At 42.5% G+C, this 18,875-nt stretch overlaps 1 protein-coding gene across 6 annotated transcripts in view; it reads left to right on the forward strand.

The window, feature by feature from the left end:
- Nucleotides 1-18,875, forward strand: part of sema3c (sema domain, immunoglobulin domain (Ig), short basic domain, secreted, (semaphorin) 3C) — a 296,068-nt gene that overhangs the window by 150,408 nt on the left and 126,785 nt on the right. Inside the window, exon 1 of one of the 6 annotated variants that reach the window (XM_068059195.1) lies at nt 6,755-7,133. The exons of 4 other annotated variants lie outside the window; for them this stretch is intronic. The gene's annotated coding sequence lies outside the window, so the exon portion shown is untranslated. Of the gene's footprint in view, nt 1-6,754; nt 7,134-8,839; nt 8,912-18,875 lie in introns of those variants that run through there. One more of the 6 variants, XM_068059201.1, reaches the window with a different exon arrangement.

Here is an 18,875-nt window from a genome sequence, read left to right on the forward strand (position 1 = left end):
ATTTACTTTCTGGATGCTTCCCTTGAAGTAGAAGTCACAGCTGCTGATTAAATTTAAAAGGTTACCATCAGAGAGAGTTCCCTTTCCTCTGTGGGTCTGGGAATGCTCTGTTCCCAGAAACAAATGAGAATAAATTGGAGCAGGAATTCATGATGTGCCTGCCCCTTTGTGTTACGGGGGATCTCCTGGGGGATTCCTAAGGCTGATGCAGCTAGACAGCTGGCATGGGAGGGCTCTCATCAGGAGGGGCACCCAAAAGAAAGAGAGACCTGTCTTTGAGCCGAAGCCTGCTCAGAGTAGCAACTGGATTCAAAATGACCTTGCAACTTCACGCCTGTGGAACAGAATGGCAGCGATCAATAGATGGAGGAATTTGGAAACTGGATGTCTCCAACGAAAAGCAATTTGTTCCTTTGCCTAAAAAAAATGTTATTTTGCACCCATAATGGATTACCATCCAAGCAGTGAAGCTGAAAATCTACACGCACATATTATCTGACTTTCCTTCAGCAATGTCATAGAAGATTGTTACGGCCCAAAGAGGAGGGGGTCTCGGGCTCCCTTCTTGCACTTCCTCTTGTTTGACCGCAACAGGGTTTATTCCTTTTTTAAACAGTGGTTGTGCTTACCGTCTCAATGAATGTTTTACCTTTTTTCTTTAAGGTGATCATGAAAGAACCAAACAGGTTTTCTTGAGTTTAAACAAGAGCTAAGTTTATTATACTTAACAGTCTAACCCCGATTTAAAAATAATAATAAAAATATGCTACACATTCACACATATAATCACACAAGAATCCTACACACACAAATAGTTTACAAAGTGGAAAGTAGGTTTTTTGGTTGGATTAAAGTCCAGAATAAATAAAAGTTAAATATACCATCAGTGGGGTTGAATGATTTGGTCGTCTTCCATCTGAAGTTGTATTCTTGAAGTCCTTGGTTGGTCAAAGTGCACTTTGTGGCTGGCCTGCTTTGCTCAGGGTTTTCTTGAAGGCAGACTGGTATGTGGTTTTCTTCCCCTCGTCTCTGGCTGTAGCAGTCAGTAGGCTTGGTGGGTCCACAGTCGCAGATGGTTTTCAAACTTGATGTTTTCTGTAGCGAGAGAGAGAGGGAGAAAGAAAGGGAGGCACACACCTTTCTCTGCTGCTGCACACTCAGTTACTGCTTGTCTCTTGTCTGTGTAACAAAACACCCAGTTTTTTTCAAAGATGGACACACAGTCACATGGTTCTCTCAATCCCCTTTGTTTTTATTGAGGTACAAAGTCTAAAACCCAAAGCGCTCCCAGGTGGTGGTGTCAGTGTTTACCCCTGGAGGGACGTCACCACTTCTGAATGCCTTAAGATGGTTTTGAATGGCCCGCTAATGAGGATGATCTGGATAATCTACTCAGTTAGCCAAAGCATTGTTCTGGCTGGGCTTCTTGTTAGACCTCTGGCTCTGGTTGGGCCCTAGTAATGTGCAAAACTGTTTCAGATACAAATTGCAGTGGCCATCGTGGCTGCCAGTTTTTTTAAAAAGTTAATTGCAAGATTTTCTCCAAATGAAAAGTCTAATGTAAGTTTCCAACCGATGAAATTAATATTTCTCATTTGGCATAAAGGGTTTTGTTGACAAGATCCATTAATGCCTTTTACAGCACTAATGGATCTTCCATGACTTTCCTGAGGTATGGTAGATAATATATTTGGGTTGGTTTTCAGCTTCCCTGCCTGGATGGTAATCCATTATAGAACCTGCCCAAACCTCACTCCTTGAAATCAGTGGAATACAAATCAGGCACTGTAATGCCTTCCTCTCCTCTCCTCTCAATTCTTTTTCCCTCTCCTCCCCTTACTGCCTGTCCTCGCACCAATCCACCTCTCATCACTTTCCACCCTATCTCTCCTCCCTTCATGTCCTTTCACTAGACCTCCCCTCTTCTCCCCCTCTCCTTATATCCTCTACTCCTCCACCCTTTCTCCCTTTCTATCTTCTGCCTTCCCCTTTGCCCACCCGCCCCACCTTAAAATTCCATTGGCAAGAATATTCAACGCATTCAAGTAGTGGGTACAGTCGCATAGTAGTGAGGATACGAAATCTAGTAATCCAGGGGCCTGGACTCATGATGTGGAGACATGAGTTCAAATCCGATCACAGAAGCTGGGAAATTTAAATTTAAATTAAATAAAGCTGGAATTAAAAAGCTAGTATCGCGAATGGTGCCCATGAAACTACCAGATTGTCGTAAAACCCATCTGGTTCACGAATATTCTTTTAGAGAAGGAAATCTGCTGTCCTTACCTGACCTGGCTGACATGTGAATTCAGACCCAAGCAATGTCTAACCGTCCTCTTAAATGGCCTAGCAAGTCACTCAGCTCACCACTACCTTCTCGAGCAATCTGGGCTGCCCTTGCCAGCGACTCCTACATCCCATAAATGAATCAAAAAGAATTCAGGCCACAGTTAAAAACAGCAACACAGACTTTATTTTTCTTCACCAAGTTAGTACATTTTCCAGACTGAGTCATTTGGGGTGGGACTAATGATCCAGCTGCTCCAGCTGAGCTGTGCTCCCTGATCTGCATAATTTTTCTCTTGAGCTCCTTCCAGTTCACAAGGCAGCATGCTTTGCTCACGAGTCAAATGAGAAACACATGTGTCTCTAAGTTCACAAATTTACATGCCAGCTTTTAAAGGAGACGACCTTTTTTGTAAATTCTTGCAATACTAGGAAAAAGTAACTCTCAGTAAATCTCACGGTAATGCAATTTCGTTTTAGGTTATTATACTGGTTTACACATGGATAAATTACATGGATGAATGTTCAAAATGTCAAGAGGGAAATGGAAGGGCACCATTACAAGGCTTCAGATGCCACAAGAATAGTGACTCAACCTCTCGACAAGAGAATGAAACCCCCTGTTTGTCTTATCCAGTTAGCTCCAGGACTGTCATCAACAGAATGCCTTGATCAAGGAAGAAAAGATGAAGCACTGCACCATGACCCTAGATTAAATAACCAATCGAAACTCATGAAATGTTAAGCTGTATAGTTTGTTCCAAGTGTAACGTTTCTTTTTAAATTCAGTTACTAGACCAGCTGGATTATAAAATGCATCAACAAAACTCCAATACTCATTTTATTTATCTATCCAGCTATTTAGCTATTGATCATAATTTAATATTGATTTGCATGGTTCAGTTCTTGTACATCACTTAGCTTGATCCTGTTTAGTAATAACAGATCTATGTTGTGCCAACAGATTTACTGGGGGTAATTTTAACAGCCTCCATGGCAGACAGGAGAGGGTTGGGGGATTAAATTAGATCTGAACCCAAACCACCTCGACCATGCCTACTTCTGGTTTAACTGCTGCGAGATTGGAGTTGGCTGAGTAACCCATTCCCACAAGCTGGGCCAGTAATTATAATATTTAAATAAGGCTGCCAGATCTAGCAGGTAAGTGCTTTACCAGGACTGCTTGTGGGCCATGAACGCAGGAGTGCTTCACCCCCAGGCTCTGAAGCAAACCGGAGGCCAACTCTCCCTTTCACGTGATCAGCTAACCTCCTCACGATCTCTTCACTGTGCTGCAAGACCCCCACAATCGCTCTTTCCCAGTAATGATCTCTCTTTCAATCTGAGCACTGACCCCCAGTCTTCGTGATTGCTGGGAACTGTAGCCTTTCCTGCCCAGCAGCCTGCCAGCCTCCAAATGTGGCCAGCTGCAAGGTGAGAAATGGAGTAAAAAGTTCTAATCATTTCTTGCCACTTAATTCAGCACGCCCTCCACATTCCCAGCATTTCCAGGTCCCCCTGACAAGCACCCTGCCCTCCCACCTCCCTGTAAGTATCAGGGCCATTATGCCAATAAGTGCTGTTTTAAGCACAGATCTGAGGGTTTAACTGCACTAGTATGTAAATCAATGTAAAATTCTGAAAATAACAACAAATTAATCTTGGAGTGTTTTAAACTCTTAGAATGTCATCAGACTCCACACCTCAGTCAGTCAATGTACAAGTTTTCCATTGAGAGAGCAGTAGTTTATTTTTCTTCATTAAACCTGTTGGCCACTGTTTGACACAAAGTACTGCTGATCTGAGTTTTCGACAGGAGCCCCAGTCTAACAATCATGCTGAAGTTGTGCATGCCTGGCTGTGGTATGAACTTCAAGCGGATGTTGCCAATGCAGGGAAATATATTCATCTGGTAAAGTAATCATCAGAAACAGTTGTTGCAAAATAAACTCTCAATCCTTACACACCTCAAATATTTCAGCGTATTCTCCCTGTGCTGATACGGACAGCCTAGCCCAGATGTTGGGCTCTAACATTAGGTATAGTTACCTTTTGGGCCTTCTAAAATAAATTTTGCTGTCCACGTGAGCATTATCTTTTACAACAATAACTTGCATTTATTTAGTGCCTTTCACATACATCCGCTGGTGCTGCACAGGAGCATTATCAGCCAAATACTGACACCAAGCCAAAGAAGAAGACATTGGTGTAGTATAAGGATGTAAAGGGTTAATACAGAAGAAAGTGAGAGAGACCACCCCCACGGGAAGAGTGATAATGCAATAGTCACATGAGATAGGCGGGAGAAGAAGGAACAGCACAGACGATACTAGCTTAGGTGAGTTGAGTGTGTGTATGGTATAATGTAATTAATAAACAGTTCTGAGTTAACCTTTACCTGAGCCTCAGACTTTCTCCAGATCATCCTTGAAACACTACTGAAGATGCTACTAATAAGAGTACAACAATATACAACAATCAGGGCAGGCGACCAAAAGCTTGGTCTAAGAGATAGGTTTTAATGAGCATCTTAAAGGAGGAGAGTGAGATGAAGAGGTTTAGGGAGGGAATTCCAGAACCAAGTTATATGGAACTTACAGCGCAGTCTGTGCCAGTGTTTAGCGATATCCTCCCACCCATCTTCATCTATCCAATCAGCATAGCCTTCTATTCCTTTCTCCCTCATGTATTTATCCATTCCCCTTAAATGCACCTATGCTATTCATCTCAACTACTCCATGTAGTAGCAAGTCCCACATTCTAGCCACTGGGTAGAGTTTTCCTGAATTCCCTTTTGGATTTATGACCCCTATGTAGGTGTTGGCAGTAATATAAATACTACTAGAGATTGGTGGCACTGATATCCCACAGTTATTTTCCTTTCAGCAGCCACAAATTCAGTGCGATCAAATGAATATTGTAATTGGAATACCAAGAATATACAGCCTCAAGAAGCTATTAATAGCTAACATTGCTTTTTTTTTTCAAATTCAGTGATCGTAACCTACAGTTAACATCAGAAGTAAAATACAAGGAAAATTCTGCAAACATTGAATGTTGAATGCACTTGAAGGCAAGGGTCCTTAATGTTTTTAATGAACGTATTTTTAATAAGTATTTTGCACCTTTCTAAAATGTTTAGAGTACTACTTATGTGGCATTGCTACACTGCCACAACCCTGGTGTTATTGGGATCAATGAACCATGGTCTACACAATGTTACAGAAGTATAAAATGCCATTGCCATACTGTGTTAAAGGAGTTTGTCTGACACCACCTTCTCCCTAAGCAATGTGTATGAAAATTCACAGTTAATCCAGGGAACAAAATGCATCACTGCGGTTGCAGTCATTACACAGCGTGTAATCACACATTGCAGTGCCAGTGGCATTTAGTGACAAAACAAAAGCAATAAATTCTACCCATTCTATAAAAAAATTGGAAATCAAATTTATCCATTGAAAAAATATTATTAAATATCCCATCATTAAGCAGTTGGGAAAGGATAGTTTTGTTTTATTCAGCATTTTTTCTTGCGTTTCCACATTAGCGGAATAGCAAATCACAGAAGGAGCAAGATGCTAACTGTGCTACGATGTGTGAGTTGTGCTAGCAGATGCCAATGTCTGTATATTGAGCACTGCCCTGTGGGTAAATGTGCCAGAGACATGCTGGGTAAATGGAGGGCATGCCTGCAGTTCTGTTTATTTAATATTTTGGCATGACAGTGGGTCGATGCCACCTGCCACCAGCTGTTACTGAAGTCAGTATATAATGAAGCCTGTATATAATGCATTCTTCAGTTCTAAAATAATAAGCCTGGGCACCAGCATGTACATTAATGTTGCCAATACATGGAGAATAAATAAAACTATTTCTTTAATAAATGGTTGTTTAAAAAAAAAGACACAATAAACCATTTGTAATCCCACTCACTCTTTGGGCTCTTATAAAATCTTGCTGTTAGTCATTTATCAGGATTGGCAGCCTTAAGAATATTATGTGGCTTATTTACTATGCAGGCTCTTTAAGGGGATGTGTTTATAAAAATGTCTCAAATCTGCTGCTTTAAAAGTTCAAAAATACTTTTAATAAAGGAAAATATAATGTAAAAGTTCAGTGAAATGTTGGAATTGTCACTGGAACAAGTGTGTTTAACTATTTCCTGAGCATTGCTTTTTTTGTATTTAATTTGTACAGTTCTGTATAATATATATATAATTTTTAAAATGTGGAATCCTTTTATGTGTTCATGTGGCCTTCATTTACGGGCTGATTATTTTACTTCAGTTGATGATAGTCCAATAAAAAATGAAGTTAAATATTAAAGGATTCTGCAATGCTTGATCTTGGTGTTACAATGGCTTTTGTGAGCTCTATTTAATTGGTGTGCTATGTGCTGCCCCCACACAGGAATGCTGGCATGGGCTGGCAGATCCACACAGTCATATTAGCATAGCAACTGGAAGAGAATTAATGCCTGCTTTCTGTTACTAGAATAAGCGTGATCACTTAGAATTACAGCTTTATCGCATTAACTTCAATTTCTCTGGTTCTGTTTTTCTCAAGCTGTACATGACCCAGCAAGGCTGGAGACTAACTTCCTTCAATCCGAAATTAGATTACTGCTGATGACTAGCACTGAAAGCTATAGTTTTTGAACAGATCTTGTTCTGGACCAGTGCAGACTTCTCGTTTTAATAATCTACTTCAGCTTGGGCGAATTCTGACGAATGATGTCATTGAATGCTTTTGACCAAAGTAAGGAAAGCAGTAAACAGTGGGAAATGAAACAATAGGGTACAGTTGTCTAAAAGCTGCTGGAGCAATACATGGCTGAATGTGAGGTAAGGTAATCTGTTTTGAGTTTGATTTGTTATCCCAGTAAATTTTCCTCATTTTATACTTCTCTTGGCTTTGGATCAGGAATAAAACAGACGTCTTTCTGTATCTTAAAGCAGTGAGATTCCCTCTGTTGTGCCATTTCACTGTTTAGCCAACTTAAATCTGACTTAGAGGCACACAGTGCGTTGTTAACGATTGCACAATTACCTAGCAACCAAAAACTTTAGTAGCTGAGGAAACTCTAACCAGTTTAGGAAACTGATGAACCACTGCATTTCCAACAATTTTTTCAGAGAAGGCATTATCTTGGGCAGATGGTATGACTTAGTCTTGTGTAATTTCACCCACACTGAAGTTTTGACCGGTTTAGTTGCAGGTTACAGATTCTTGCAACCTCCATTCAGATTTTCTTGCACAGTCACTGTGAATTTGAAGTCATCAGATTGATCCAGACAATTCAGGAGGTAATTCGTTATGAGTAAATATTTTCCTGCTCTTGGACAAATTTGTCAGTGGGTGGTAGAAGAGCTTATTTAGTGGGCGTGCAGTGCCTTTGCGGCAATATCTATTCCCTTAAAGCTACTTTGATCCAAATGCAAGCAGCATATCCAGGTAATGACTGAGTACTCAATAGGGCTAATTCACTAACTGACAAAAAAAAACTGGTGACTGGAAGAAAAAGGAAAATGGATAAGAACCTGTGTCAGCTTTGAAAATCAATACTGAATTTATCTTCCTCAGTTTGCAATCTTTGTTCTTTAATTCCTAAATGAGATTTGAAATAGCTTCCACTGGATTTGTAAGTGTCATCTATCTTGTTAATGCGAGGTTGGGTTTATTGTTGTTTGAGTGAAGAGATCCAACAGTTTCCCTGGGCTCTGCTGTTTGAGATTCATTTCAGCTTATGAAATATAATTTTACTGTTTGAGGAAGGGGCTTTTCATTGACTTCTGGCTGAGGTTTAAATTATTATAACTAATTATTGAAAATGAAGCATCTCAGTTCTGGATTAAAGGCAAAGTATTCAAAGATTCTTGATACATATTATCACTTTTATACTTAAATGTTAGAATTTTAGGATGTAACCATTTTTAGAAAAACTGGCTGCCGTTTAATTTCCATCTCACAGTTTTTTTTTAGTAGCAATTGTGTGAAAGTATTAAACCAGAGTTGATAACTATTTCTGTCAATTTATGTTGTGAAATACTTTGCCACATTTAACATGCGACCTCTTAACACACAAGTAATCAAGCTGTAACTGTAATAGGATTCTTAGCTCCTGAATATCTGTGAGCAGGTGGCAGCTGGATTCTCCATCTGTATACTATGAGTAGCTCGGAATGCTGGTTTTGAAAGTTTCTTCAAAACTTGGTTAATACTTACCATGAGGGAAGACTTGCATGTGGGCGCGGACTGCTTTGTGGTGATATGTGATGAGGATGCCACACTTTCCCTAATTTGAAAGACGTTCTAAAATTGTTCTGAGTGCAGTTGTGCTCAGTGAGTCATATTCAGTGGAGACTGGGCCTCCGGAAAACATTTCATAGTATAAAGAAAATGACTAATGTAGGTCGAATGAGTATAACACAGCACAAAGGAAGGAGGAGCAGGGGATTACGTGACATATAAATAAATTGAGTACAAATTGCTCAGCTTTCTGACTACAGATATATTACAATTCAGAGTTTTCCTCTTGATGAAACTGTGCAGATGTGCTAAAGAAAGCTGGGGTTATGGTATTGCTTGAAAATATCATCATCGATGAATACAGGGTGGCAGAGTAAGTTGTGATAATGCTAATTTTTTGATTTTAGTTCTGTACCTTTTAAAGTTTAAAATGCAGATATGATTAATGGTGCGATACTTCCTAGTGTTGGTAATGGCTTTTATTGTTGTATCCATATATATGAAGCATAAGTGCTGTTGTGTTATTAATAAATTAAAGGGACATAGTTGATGTACCTTCTTAAATCATTTTGCTCATTGCATTTCAAATCTTTTGTTCTGAGAGAAGAAAGAACTTGGCATTTTCAGTGATACTTAATGCCTGATGTCACATAAGACTTTATGATTTGCCTACTGAACTGTTGTTCACCTGAGCTGTGTGTAGTCAACTGTATTTTAACATGGCCTGCAGCATTGTAACACAGTAAACTGTGTGGGTCTTGACCATTGAGGGTAAAAAGAGGTGATGGGGGAGCCCAGCACATCAGTGCAAAAGACAAGGCTGAAGCATTCTCAACCATCTTCAGCCAGAAAAGCCATGTGGATCAAACATCTCTGCCTCCTCCCGAGGTCCCCAGCATCTTAGGGATGCCAAGCTTCAGCCAATTTGATTCACTCCACGTATATCAGGAAGCAGCTGATCACACTAGGTACAGCAAAGGCTATGGGCCCTGACAATATCCCAGCTGTAGTACCGAAGACTTGTGCTCCAGAACTAGCCATACCCTAGCCAAGTTGTTCCAGTACAGCTACAACACTGGCATCTGCCCAGCAATGTGGAAAATTTCCCAGGTATGTCCTCAGAAAAAGCAGGACAAATCCAATCCAGGTAATTACTACCCATCGGTCTACTCTCAATTATCAGCAAAGTGATGGAATATGTCATTGCCAGCGCTATTAAGCAGCATTTATTCAGCAATAACCTGCTCACTGATGCACTGTTTGGATGCCCTGGGGGGAGGCGGTAGCATCTTCGTAATGTCACTGGACTAGTAAGCCAGAGCCCAGGCTAATGCTCTTAGGATATGGGTTTGAATCCCACCATGGCAGATGGTGAAATTTGAATTCAATTAATAAATCTGGAATTAAAAAGCTAGTCTAATAATTACCATGAAACCAGGGCAATTTGTCAAATTGGATCCAAAATTGGATTAGTGGAAGGAGGCAGAGGGTAATGGTCGAGGGTTGTTTTTGCGAGTGGAAGCCTGTGAACAGTGGTGTACTGCAGGGATCGGTGCTGGGACCCTTGCTGTTTGTAGTGCACATTAATGATTTAGACTTGACTATAGGAGGTATGATAAGTAAGTTCGCAGATGGCACGAAAATTGGTGGTGTCGTAAATAGTGAGGAGGAAAGCCTTAGATTACAGGACGATATAGATGGGCTGGTAAGATGGGTGGAGCAGTGGCAAATGGAATTTAATCCTGAGAAGTGTGAGGTGATGCATTTTGGGAGGACGAACAAGACAAGGGAATATACAATGGATGGTAGGACCCTGGGAAGTACAGAAGGTCAGAGGGACCTTGACGTACTTGTCCATAGATCACCGAAGGCAGCAGCACAGGTAGATAAGGTGGTTAGGAAGGCATATGGGATACTTGCCTTTATTAGCCGAGGCATAGAATATAAGAGCAGGGAGGTTATGATGAAGCTGTATAAAACACTAGTTAGGCCACAGCTGGAGTACTGTGTCCAGTTCTGGGCATCACACGATAGGAAGGATGTGATTACACTGGAGAGGGTACAGAGGAGATTCACCAGGATGTTGCCTGGACTGGAGCATTTCAGCTATGAAGAGAGACTGAAAAGGCTAGGGTTGTTTTCCGTAGAGCAGAGAAGGCTGAGGGGGGACATGATTGAGGTATACAAAATTATGAGGGACATTGATAGGTTAGATAGGAAGAAACTTTCTCTCTTAGCGGAGGGTACAATAACCAAGGGGCATAGATTTAAGGTTAGGGGCAGGAGGTTTAGAGGGGATTTGAGGAAAAAAATTTTCACCCAGAGGGTAGTTGGAATCTGGAACGCACTGCCTGAAGAGGTGCTAGAGACAGGAACCCTCACAACATTTAAGAAGTATTTAGATGAGCACTTGAAATGCCACAGCATACAAGGCTATGGGCCAAGTACTGGAAAATGGGATTAGAATAGATAGGTGCTTGATAGCCGGCATGGACACGATGGGCCGAAGGGCCCGTTTCTGTGCTGTATAACTCTGTGATTCTATGATTGTTGTAAAAACCCATCTGGTTTGTTGTAGCTGTACTGGAACAGCTTGGCTAGGGCGTGGCTAGTTCTGGAGCACAAGTCTTCAGTACTACAGCCGGGATATTGTCAGGGTCCATAGCCTTTACTGTATCTAGTGTGTTCAGCTGCTTCCTGATATCACATGGAGTGAATCGAATTGGCCTTTAGGGAAGGAAATCTGACCTCCTTACCTGGTCCAGCTTACATATGACTCCAGACCCATAGCAATGTCCTCTGAAATGGCCTAGCAAGCCACTCAGTTTATGAGCAATTAGGGATGGGCAATAAATGCTGGCCTAGCCAGAGATGCCCACATCCCACAAAATACAAATTTTTAAAAATCCTCCAGAGCCACCCGGCTCCTGACCTTATTACAGCCTTTGTCCAAACTTGGACAAAAAAACTGAATTCTAAAGGTGAGTTGTGAGTGACTGCCCTTGAAAGCAGGGCAGTATTTGACTGAGTGTAGCATCTAGGAGCCCTAGCAAAATTGAAGTCAAAGGGAATCAGGGGAAATCTCTCCATTGGAGTCATACCTAGCAGAAAGGAAGATTGTTGTGTTTGTTAGAGGCCAATCATCTCAGCCCCAGGGAATTGCTCTCGGAGTTCCTCGGGGTTGTGTCTTAGGCCCAACCATCTTCAGCTGCTTCATCAATGACCTTCCCTCCATCATAAAGTTAGAAGTGGGGATGTTTGCTGAAGATTACAGAGTCTTCAGTGCAATTTCAGTGCAGATACTGAAGCAGTCCATGCCAGCATGAAGCAAGACCTGGACAACATTCCGGCTTGGGCTTATAAGTGGCAAGTAACATTTGTGCCACACAAGTGCCTTGCAATAACCATCTCTAACAAGAGAAAATATAACCACCTCCCCTTGACATTGAACAGCATTACCAATGCTGAATCACCCATCATTAACATCCTGAGGGTCCCATTGACCAGAAAGTTAACTGGACCAGCCATCTAAATAGTGTGGCTACAAGAGCAGGTTAGAGGCAAGGAACTCTGCTCTAAGTAACTCAATTCCTGACTCCCAAAGCCTGTCCACCATCTATAAGGCAGAAGTCAGGAATGTAATGGAAAACTCCCCACTTGCCTGGATTGGTGCAGGTCCAACAGTACTCAAGAAGCTTGATACCATCCAGGACAAAGAAGCCCAACTGATCACCCCATCCACCTTAAACATTCACTACCTCCACCACCTGTGCACAGTGGCAACAATGTGTACCATCTACAAAATGCACTGCAGCAACTTGCAAAGCCTCCTTCAACTGCACATTCCAAACCAGCAACCTGTACCACCTAGAAGAACAAGCTAAGTAGGCATAAAAACAAGAAATGCTGGAAATACTCAGCAGGTCTGGCAGCATCTGTGTAACAGACCTGCTGAGTATTTCCAGCATTTCTTGTTTTTATTTCTGATGTCCAGCATCTGCAGTATTTTGCTTTTATTTTAAGGAAAGTAGGCACATGGGAACACCACCACCAGCAAGTTCTCCTCCAAGCCACACACCATCCTGACTTGGAACTATATCGCTGTTCCTTCGCTGTCCCTGGGGCAAAATCCTGGAACTCCCTCCATAACAGTATTGTGGGTGTATCTACACCACATAGACTGCAGCAGTTCAACAAGGTAGCGCATCACCACCTTCTCTAGCAATTAGGGATGGGCATTAAAGAATGGCCTTGTCAGCAATGCTTACATCCCATGAAGAAATTAAAGAAAAGGTCTAACAAACTACTCATTTAACATCCCCTGACCAGCGTGATTTGCCTGCTGCCCACCATTCTACCATTCTCCTCACTGACCACGACGACCCCTCTCCGACCACCATTGCAACACCCCCCCCCCCACTCAGTATGATTCGGACCCCCTGGACACCCATCCGACCCATTCCCATCATAATCGGGACCCCCCTGACAACCATGCGATCCCCCCATGACAATATATCTGACTCCCTCAATACACCTAACTGCTCTTGTAGGCCTTGGCCTTGTGAAGTAGGCTCAGCTTGAAAAGCCACCAGTATGTCAATCAGGCTGACTGTGGACCAGAACCCCACTTCAAGCAATTCTACAGGATAATCAGGAAATTTGTTCTTCCTACTTTCCCAATCTCTCAACAGCATCCCCTGCACAGAGCTTGTCTCCAGGCTAAGTTCCAGCCCGAGGTGTCATATATTCAGAATCAGTTCAGAGTAAATAGTTAATATCCTTTCATTTTGATGGGAATAATATGATTGAAAGTTGAGGTCACTGTCTGAAAAATCAAAAATAAAAGCTCTTTTTAAGTTGGAATCACCTGAATTTCAAATATTCCCAAGAGATACATAACTGTTTTGAAAGTATGTCCTTGAGGATTCCATCCCTCCTATACTGCACCAATTCTCATCAGGAATGCATCTGTGTGATTTACAATCTTCAATGTTTAGAGGTAAAGTCACCTGCTACACACTGGCTGTAGTGTTATAGCAACCATTGTATATCACTACTGATGTGGGAACTATTATTTCCAAGTTGAATCCGTGAAGCAATATAGTGCTAGACTCGCAAAATTGTGCTTCAGGTCTAACACACAACGCTCATATATAAACCCGCAGTACAACGGAAATATCACTGCTCATTAGAGGGTGAATATTCAGATCACAGATCAGCAGTGTTGGTCTGTGGAGAACGGGAACTTTAATCCTCAACATAACCATCCACTCCCTGCTGGAAACTCGCTTCATCTAGTTTTCCATTTGGTTTGTGTTCATTCTGCTTCATGGTACACCATAGTATCTAACTGGAAGTGATCCATTCCAGTGCCCCTTGCCAAGTTACTATTATCTTTATGCTGGAGGTTACTTTAAAAGCAACACAATCACAGTATTTTATAAATTAACTGCTATTAGATTAAAGGAGATCAACAGTCGCCAAAGCTAGATTGTTTCCACCTGCCATGATGCCATCAAACTTATCTGCAGATTCTGCCACACCTACCTGACGATGACTATGAGGAATTCCCTCCATCAATTTTGGGTCAGCATGGAACCACATGTTGATCTGTTCCATCTGTTGCCTGGTCTGTTCAACATTTTTGGCACTTCCTCCTTTAAGTTATCAGCCAAAGTGTAAGAAACAAGTGAAAACAGAAAGTGCTGGAAATACTCAGCAGGTCAGGCAGCATCTATGAAGAGGGAAGCAGAACTGGCAAAGGTTAGAAAAGAATTAGGTTTTAAGCAAGTGAAGGGTGACGGGGGTGTGGTTTGGAGGGGAAGAGAACAAAAGGGATGTTGTGTGATAGGGCAGGGGAGATTAAATAACAAAGGGACAAAGGCAAAGAGCACGTTAATGCTTGTGGTGAAAGACAAAGCATTAGTCCAGAGAGAGTGTTTATGGCAGAATAATGAGAAGCTCTGTCTACATGAAAAACAGGCGCATGGTTAAAAAAAAAATTTTTTAAAGAAAAATATACAAAAAAGGCCAGTCATGCTTTGAAATTGTTGAACTCAAGGTTGAGTCCACAAGGCTGTAGAGTGCTGAATCGAAAGATCAGGTTCCTCTCCTCGAGCTTGCATTGATGTTCACTGGAACACTGCAGGCCAAGGACAGAAATGTCGGCATGAGAGCAGGGGTGTGTGTTGAAATGGCAAGCAACCGGAAGCTCGGGATCATGCTTTTGAACTGAGCGGAGGTGTTCCGCAAAGCAGTCACCCAATCTGCGTTTGGTCTCCCCAATGTAGAGGCGATTGCATTGTGAGCAGTGAATACAGTATACTACATTGAAGGAAGTACAAATTGCTGCTTCACCTGGAAGGAATGTTTGGGGCCTTGTAAGGTGTGGAGAGAGGAGGTAAAAGGGCAGTTATTACACCTCCTGCGATTACATGGGAAGGTGCCATGGGAAGGGCATGAGATGACGAGGGTGATGGAGAAGTGGACCAGGGTGTCGCGGAGGGAACGATCCCTTCAGAATGCTGACAGGGGAGGGGAACGGAAGATGTGTTTGGTGGTAGCATCATGCTGGAGATGGCGGAAATGGTGGAGGATGATCCTTTGCATGTGGAGGCAGGTGGGGTAGAAAGTGAGGAAAAGGAAAACCCTGTCGCGGTTCTGGGAGAGAGGGGAAGGGGTGAGGGCAAAAGTGCGGGAAATAAGTCAGACATGGTTGAGGGCCCTGTCGACCACAGTGATGTGGGGAGGTGGGGGGGAGGGGAATCCTCGGTTGAGGAAAAAGGAAGACATGTCAGAAGTGCTGTTGTGGAAGGTTGCATCATCAGAACAGATGCGTCTGAGACCTGCTGTGTATTTCCAGCACTTTCTGTTTTTATTTCAGATTTCCAGCATCTGTAGTATTTTGCTTTTATTTTAGTAGATGAAACAAGTGTCTGATTTATCCATCAGTTTAGCCAGCTTTTTCATTTTCTTTACTATAACAAGCATAAGGACAATGACACAGCTGTCTAATACCACTACACTGCTGCTGTTCTTAACATATAGTGGATCTTTGGTTGTTAACAACTTCCTTCTCCTCTTCTACCTGCATCAGTTGTTTCTCCTCACCTGTATCCTGTGCCTCATTGGATGTTGCCTCCTCAGGCTTACTAATTACATTCTCTGGGATCTATGCAGAACTGAGTGTACTTGTAAATATTGGTGAGAAGGTGCAGGGTTGTTTCAAGTGTTGTCTTGCCCTGACCATCCAAGCAGGGTGCTGTTTCTGACCTAAAATGACAGAAAAGTGACAAGCATTGCTATCTCCAATGGACAACTTAAAAGCTTGCATAACAACTGTGTGTGCTGTTTATGTGGATGTGTGCACGGGAGTGAGTGAGAGACAAGAGCTGGATGGTACCTGGGGAGACTTGCAGCTTTACCTTCTCTTACTCCCTTAACCCTCTTATCATGTTCAACATTTTCTAGGATGGCCTGTTCAAAAATAGTCAAGGGCTCAAATCTTCCTCCCATTCATGTCTGTCCCTTTGTATTAAGGACCACCTTGTGCTTTATGGGGACCAATAGTGTTGCCACCATTCTAAGTTTTAGATTTAGATTTAGATATACAGCACTGAAACAGGCCCTTCGGCCCACCGAGTCTGTGCCGACCATTAACCACCCATTTATACTAATCCTACACTAATCCCATATTCCTACCACATCCTCACCTGTCCCTATATTCCCCTACCACCTACACTAGTGGCAATTTATAATGGCCAATTCACCTATCAACCTGCAAGTCTTTTGGCTGTGGGAGGAAACCGGAGAAGTTGAAGCACCACTTAGACATTGATAGATGTAGGCCTATATAGCAGCCAATCCTGGGTGCCCTACGCATTATGCAGCCCCGTTGTGTCACTGTACTTCTATATGTAAAGCCCTTTGAAGATAACATTGACATAATTTGTGGGTCATCAAACTGTAATTTATAGCTGACGCGTATGCATAGTCAAAGCGAACAAGATCCAAGATTGGGTGACGACTTGTCATGGGCCAGTAGTAAATGTGCAACACGTTGCCTGATACCATTTACCAGCATTCATATGTCAGACACTTATCCAGTAAATGATACTGTTGGTGCGGTAGGCTAACCTTGGTGAGCTCCTACTGTAGGCCCAAGGTGGACCAGGAGATTTCTTACATAGATGAGACTACATTGAATATGCCAACCATGGGGCAGTCCATAAAATTAGCATCTGATCAAAGCAATAATGCATGGTCATTCAATGATACCCAATATGGCCTAATTTGACACTGAGATTGGAACTGCTTCTGTGTAGCAAGAAGCAACTAAGAGGATATATTCTCAGAATATAAGTGCCAATTTCCAATGCTTTTTATAAAGCCTTAGAAAACTATTACACACCATTATAAAAAGATTTAAAAATGCCCATTTTAATCATTTTGTATAGAAAGTAATCTTGCTGTTCAGATGATTATTAGAAACTGCTTGATCTTTGTTCTTGAGGTTTCTGATATCAATTTAATTTATTGTTACCTTGTATTCACTCTGGGTATCCAAAATTCTCATTATTTATGAATTTCTTTTCTGTATATGACTGCACATCTTCAGTGATAGGTCAAACTATGTATTATGGCCCTAAAACATAAATATAGCAGCAGACGCCTTTCCCATGCACTTGTTGATTTCTGCATCGAGAGACAGGTTACTGGTGATAGTTGAGCCTAGGTAGGTGAACTCTTGAATCACTTCCAGAGCGTGGTCGCCGATATTGATGGATGGAGCATTTCTGACGTCCTGCCCCATGATGTTCGTTTTCTTGAGGCTGATGTTTAGGCCAAATTCGTTGCAGGCAGCCACAATCCTGTCGATGAATCTCTGCAGACACTCTTCCGTGTGGGATGTTAATGCAGTATCGTCAGCAAAGAGGAGTTCCCTGAAGAAGACTTGCCATACTTTGGTCTTCGCTCTTAGACGGGCAAGGTTGAACAACCTGCCACCTGATCTTGTGTGGAGGAAAATTCCATCTTCTGAAGACTTGAACGCATGTGAGAGCAGCAGGGAGAAGAAGATCCCAAACAGTGTTGGTGCAGGAACACAGCCCTGTTTCACGCCACTCAGGATAGGAAAGGGGTCTGATGAGGCGCCGCTATGCTGAATTGTGCCTTTCATATTGTCATGGAATGAGGTGATGATACTTAGTAACTTTGGTGGACAGCCAATCTTTTCTAGTAGTCTGAAGAGACCACGTCTGCTGACGAGGTCAAAGACTTTGGTGAGATCTATGAAAGCAACGTAGAGGGGCATCTGTTGTTCGCGGCATTTCTCCTGTAGCTGGCGAAGGGAGAACAGCATGTAAATGGTGGATCTCTCTGCTTGAAAGCTGCACTGTGCCTCAGGGTAGACACGCTCAGCCAGCTTCTGGAGTCTGTTTAAAACGACTCGAGCAAAGACTTGCCCCACTATGCTGAGCAGGGAGATTCCACGGTAGTTGTTACAGTCACCACGGTCACCCTTGTTCTTATAGAGGGTGATGATATTGGCATCGCACGTGTCCTGTGGTACTGCTCCCGCATCCCAGCACAGGCAAAACAGTTCATGGAGTGCTGAGAGTATAGCAGGCTTAGCACTTTTGATTATTTCAGGGGTAATGTCGTCCTTTCCAGGAGCTAGAGAATCAATGGCATTACTGAGTTCCGATTTTGTTGGCTGTTTATCCAGCTCATCCATGACTGGCAGAGACTGGGCTGCATTGAGGGCGGTATCAGTGACAACATTTTCCCTGGAGTACAGTTCTAGGTAGTGCTGCACCCAACAGTCCATTTGCTTACTTTGGTCAGTGATTGTTTCCTCTGATTTAGATTTGAGGGGGGCAATCTTCTTGATGGTTGGTCCAAAAGCTTTCTTAATGCCATCATACATTCCTTTGATGTTTCCAGTGTCGGAGGCCAGCTGAATACGATTGCATAGGTGTTGCCAGTAGTCATTTGCACAGCACCTGGCTGCTCTTTGCGAGGTGTTTCTGGCGGCTTTAAGTGCTCAGGATGTTAACTCGCTGGGGGCTTTCTTGCAGTTCAGCAGTGCAGTGCGCTTAACGGCTATGACTGGTTCCATCTCTTCAAAGTGAGATTGAAACCTGTCTGCATTCTGCTTCTCACGTTTGCCAAAGGTGGCCATTGCTGAGTCTCTGTCCATTCTCATTCATCCTTCCAATGCCATAGCAGCCAAGGCAGGAGAGCCATGAGTCATGGTCGGCCCCAACCCTGTCGTTAAAGTCCCCCAGCAGGAACAAATGTTTGGTATTAGGAATGCTACTAGTGATATTATGGAG

The sequence above is a fragment of the Heterodontus francisci genome, chromosome 27 (genome assembly GCF_036365525.1).
Source record: "Heterodontus francisci isolate sHetFra1 chromosome 27, sHetFra1.hap1, whole genome shotgun sequence".
Classification (NCBI taxonomy): domain Eukaryota; kingdom Metazoa; phylum Chordata; class Chondrichthyes; order Heterodontiformes; family Heterodontidae; genus Heterodontus; species Heterodontus francisci.